Source organism: Equus quagga, chromosome 9 (genome assembly GCF_021613505.1).
Source record: "Equus quagga isolate Etosha38 chromosome 9, UCLA_HA_Equagga_1.0, whole genome shotgun sequence".
NCBI lineage: Eukaryota > Metazoa > Chordata > Mammalia > Perissodactyla > Equidae > Equus > Equus quagga.
The window spans coordinates 43,398,538-43,404,537 of NC_060275.1; positions in this window are offsets into that span (position 1 = coordinate 43,398,538).

The window sequence follows — 6,000 nt, forward strand, 5'->3', positions numbered from 1 at the left end:
GTCATAAAGATGTGGATTTATTGGATCTTACATTTATTCATTCTCTAGAATGACTACACCATTTAAATACATGCTTACCTTTCATTTCCATTATAGTTATTAAAAATTGAAGGATATTTTTTTAAATTTAACTTAAGTCACTACTAATTTGAAATTGTTCTTTCTTGTTTCTGAATGTTCCTTTCTTATGGAATTATATACTGTCCCTAGATGAAATAATCCTCTATCTCTCTAAGGATATTGATTATAATTGAATTTGCCCTGATGAGTACCTGGTGAGTCTGACTGTTTTCTGAGTGGCAACAAGACTGTTTTTAATTAACCATATGGACCTCCTTCAGCTTGCTTTGCAAATATAGAGTCACAGAGTTTTGAACACTAAGGCCACAAAGTTAACTTCCCCATAGAAGCTTTTCTAAGCCATCATGTTTGGGCGTCTAAAATCCTCTATTATTTGTTATTCCAAGGCTAGGAAACTGAGTCCAAGAAACTCTTTCCCTGAAATTTTACCAGCAGTTCCTGAAAATATGGGGAAATTCACCCTCTTTTTGAGTCCCTCAAAATTTTCTCGGGTTTCTTGTTTCTCAGGAAGTGACATTCCTTACCACTTAAGTTAGCACTCTATAAATGAGTTAGCAAGCTAGCTTTCCTGGGAGGGTTTTCTAGGTATTAGCTGTTTATAGAAAGTCTATCCTTGTTACTTGATAGTGGTTTGTCATACCTGATCATTATCAATTATGATACTCCAAGTATGGCCTTGTTCCTAACTCATTTTGTCCAATTATATCCTGGTGAAAAAGAACAATTTCTTATTGAACCTATCCAAATAACTGTATTGTCACAGAAAGTATGCAGTCTCAGCAAGAAATTTTAAATGTTTCACTTCACTTAAAAAATCAGAATCTAATATATTTAAGCTTTTACATATTCATAAATTAACAGATCATTGAAATAACATAAAAATATTCCCTAAAAATAATCACAATAAAATTTCTCTTGTGTGTGTGTACAGTTCTATATAATTATATTTTTTTCCCGTGGATCTTAGGTCCACAGCCTGTTTTCATGAAGTTGTCTATTTTCCACTTTCAAGAGAGCTCTGAAACTTCTAATTCAGTCCACTAAGATAGACTAAAATCTGCCTATTTGATGTCATACACAAGAGTATACTTTTTGAAATATTAATTGTTTAAAATACCTGTCTTAGGCTTTCCCGCCATGTTCTGAGACTGTCCTTTGTTGAAGGTACAGCTCTGGACTGTAGCTCAGAGCAGATACTTCAGGCAAGCACCAGAGTAAAGCAAAAACTATTTTAAGATGACAAAACTGAATGACCGTATAATTTACTACAGTAAGAATTAACAAAATGGAGGAGAGTAAAATAACCATTTCATAAGCGTTTGATCAATTTTCTCCTGAAGGCAAAATCATGTTATGGACATCAAGGAAATTGATAAATATCCAGGGTATTCCACAAAATGTACACTATTTGAAATATTTCTATTACTAGCATTCTACTTCTACAATCTTAACTTAGGAAAAACTGAGTTTCTTTACTGATTTGAAAAGTCTAATCATCTTCTACAATCATGAGAAACAAATTTTTTAAAAATATGAAGCATATCAAATTTAGTTATTTCTTAGATGTTTCTTTTTAGACGGTGAAAGAACAAATATTTGTGATTTTCCAGCAGTCTTTTTTAAGGTATAAAAGATATCCTGAACATGTTATTTTATTTTTTCTAAATTGAGGGTACAATTTTGTGATAACAACATTCTTTTTTAAATTTCAGAAAAGGTACACAATTAATATTGCATTATAGATGCCTGATAAGCAATACTTATTTAATCAAAGTGACAATAAGATATTTTAAAACAAACAGAAAAAGGAAGCATTTTTGTAAAGAAGCTTGGATCCATCACATGTGAGGAGGATTGGTTCCTCGTATTTTTTAATCATCAAGAAGATGATAAAGTTAATTTAAATACTCAAAATATTGCTGGTAAGACACAGAATTATCACTTTCTAGGCAGGTTGCAGACACTTTATTTAGCAAATATATCCAACCTGAAAAACTTTGACAATATTTTAACACATTTTGTTGCTTCTCTCTCTCTCTCCCTCTTTTTTTATTGGGTGAGGAAGACTAGCCCTGAGCTGACATCTATTGCCAGTCTTCCTCTATGTTTTGAATGTGGGATGCTGCCACAGCATGGCTTGATGAGTGAACCCCAGACCACCAAAGCAGAGTGCACGGAATTAACCACTATGCCACCGGGCTGTCTCGCCTGTTGTTTCTCTTTTGACTCACACGTTATAAACTATGAGAACTAATTCACTGTCCTCAAGTTTTGTCCTTACTGTAGTCTGTCATGTTCTGAAATAAATTGATACTCTGCTTTTGGATAAAACGACTCCTTTTTTCCTCAATATATTTGATTGAGTCTATACCAAGAGATAGTGAGAGGAGATCACAACTCTGTGTAAACTTTGTGTGAAGTTGTGATTTGCTGTCACTATGGCTCTTGGTATAGACTCAACCAAATATATTTTACTTTTAAATAAAAATCCTAACTTTAATTTCATAGAGAAAACTGTGGGAGAGAGAATTTAGAAGTCTTTTATACACAAATATTTTTGTGGACTTAACAAATGTCATGAATAGACATATGGCAACTTTTTTAACAGCTTTATTGAGGTATAAATAATATACAAAAAAACTGCACATACATGATGTATACAATCTCATGAGTTTGAACATATGCATACACTCATGAAGCCATCACACAATCAAGGTAATAAACTTATCACCTCCAAAAATTTTCTCGTGTTTCTTTTGTGTGCACATGCAGTAAGAACACTGAACATGAGATCTGACCCTCTTAACAATTTGTAAGTGCATAGTACAGTATGGTTAACTGTAGCTGCTATATGGTATAGCAGATCTCTAGAACTTATTCATCTTTCATTACTGAAACTTTACATGAATTGAAATGTCGCAACCTCTTACAGGTATACACATCCCTTTTACATCTCTTAAAATGCCCAAAAATGAAAATATTCATTAACATCAATCAATGCTCTCTTTATCACATAAAAATAAAAAAGAAATGGATAAAAACTTAAAATTCTGCTTAATAACCAATGTTTTAGTATACAAGTTACTTAGATTTTCATCTAGGTACTCAATGATTATCCATTAACTAACTCTATTTTATATTGATCCAAGGCTTAAAGTTACTCACGTATTATAGAAATTATCTTTCAGATGAAATACTATACAACACAACATAATTACTGTTGATAGTAAAATACTTGTCAGAAGAATAAATCATTTTTGTTTAACACATACAATGTTTTTCATAATCTTAAATATTATGTAGGAGTAATTCAGCTTATTTTATCAGTGAATCTATATATATTAAGTTCAGATAATGTCTTGTTAAATCTTAAAAACAAAATGTATGTTTGTGTTATACTTATTACCGACAATTCAAAAAAAAGACAATCTTGAATTTTTTAAACCAAAATTGCAACTGAACAAAAAGTGGCTTGTTCTTCTTGCCACAATCTAGTGCCAATCAATTGCAAACAAGTCAGTGGTTGAGAAAGGAAAGTCTATACAACTAGCTGGCATAATCGGAAGATGGCGCAGTAGTGTCCTGAAGAACCATCTTAAAATCTTTCAGAACCTTGAGGCAGTTAGATAGGGGAAATGGGCAGGGAAGAAGGGGTTTTAGGGATGTCAACTATCTGGTGTGATGAACTTCAAGGCACCACATTATCTCTTTCTTCTGTCATCCGTGGTGGGTACCAATGCAGAATTTTTCTTTCTGGAGGTCGTCATCTTCCTGGGGAACTCAGAGAACAAAGTTGTCTTATCACCGCTGGGAGACATATGAAAGCAAGAGTCATAGAACTAGCAGATCATGTATTTTGTAAAAGTGAGAGGTACTTAATCATCTATGCTACATGCAGGGTAGAATGTATTCAGAGAGACTAGTGAGTCAGGGCCATAGTTATTTAGCAAGTATATCCAACAATATTGCTTCTTTTCCCTTAGATGGCTTCCCTCATGTTAACCTAAGATCTAGCTGTTACAAAATTATTAAGTCATTGTGATTTTCCAAATATTGAACTTTATTATAGAAAGGTGGGCTTTTAAAATATTTTTGAGCAAGCATCTCTAAATAATGTTTTTTTAAAGTCAAGTACATTTAGGTGATTAGAATCTTGAGTTTCTTATTTTCTGTGAATTTTGAGAATATTAGATTTATGGAAGCATTTATTTAGATCTTTAAATCTCTCAGAACAGAGATTGTTTAATTTAAAAGATGGTATAATCTAATTTATTAACACCCCCCGGAGGTAGGAAAACAATTCCTACTCACACCAGGAGAGGTAAAGGCCTTTCTCAATTACAGACACACAGACAAAAAGAAACTATGAAACATAGAGAGCTTATAGTCCCAATTTAACAATGCCAGTCACAGATCAAAAATAAACATAGGAAAATAAAATTTGACCAATTGAGATCTCTTCTTCTAGGAAGACAAAGTAGTCATCCTTTTCCTTATCCCCTCCACAAAGTATAACTAGAAACCCTGAACATCATATATAAAACACACATAGGAAGACTCTGAAAGGTGGAGAGAAAACAGCACACTGCCTAGGGATCACAAGAAGCAATGAACGACACAGTAGTGAGTTTCCTGGGTTTTCTTTCTGCCTCATATATCGCAGACATGGCAGTGAAGAAGCCAGCAACTGGAAATCACTGATGAATGCAGACAGAAAAAAACAGCCCCAACCAAAACCTGTTCTTTCTACACAAAGGACACAGGAAAGTGGCAACGTAGGAAGACAGAAACTTTTAGGCAGTAACCCCTCTACTCCACGTAAAAATCAAGTAAAAACCTGTGACCCCATCAACAACCCTGCCAAAAAATGCCAAGTGAGGAGCCTAGATTTCCTCACTTTCCAGGCTGTAACAAGGCTCCCCAATTCTCCTGATGAAGTGGTTCAGAGCCAAGTAGGGTGGCCCCCACATTTCGGAGTCACTGGAGACCATGTCAGGAGCATGGGCTTCCACCTCCACCCAGCAGTAATGAGGTACCCTCCCCCTCCTCACTGGGGTGGAGAAGAGGAGGCAGTTCTACTAAAGTAGAAGTCAGGACTTTCACCACTGCTCGGCTGGAACGCAGCCACCTCCACCCATGGTATAAGTGGAGGCCGTGTGGAAACAATAAGATGCCCCTAATATTCCCAGCCAGACAAGTATCAGCAGCTGCCTAGTGGGGAGCCTGAACAGGCAACCTCCACTGAGCAGTAAAGAGGAGCTCCACACTGGGTGTCCACAGAAGCTGAGTGGTAAATACAGACTTCTACCTACATCTGGCAGTAACAACGCAGCATTCCTCGCTTTATCTGCTGAAGTTCTATAGACAAAACCAGCTAAGAGAAGGTTTTCAATAAAATCTAGATTGTCATAACATATTATCCCAAATTTCCAGTATGCAATAGAAAAATTTCTCATTGTGCCAAGAGCCAAGAAGTTCTCAAAATGAATTTAAAAAGACAATCAAGAAAATAACATAGATTTTAGAATCATCTGACAAAGACTTGAAAGCAAAAATCATAAAAATACACCAGTGATCGACTACAAATGCATTTGAAGGAAAATTTTTTAAAAAAGAAAGTTTGGGCAGGTAAATAGAAGATATGAAGAAGAACCAAATAGAAATTTTTGGGCTGAAAAATAGAATAGCCAAAATTAAAGTGAAAAAAAAAATCAATGGTTGCGCTCAACAGCAAATGGAGGGGACAGAGGGAATAGCCAGTGAATTATAAGACAGAGCAATAGAAATTTCCCAATCTCCGTAGTAGATAGATAATAAATTGAAAAAAAAATCAACAGAGCTGTAGGGATCTATTGAAATATAAGAAAATATGTAACACTCATGTTAGCAGAATTCTGGAAGGATAGGAGAAATAGGATA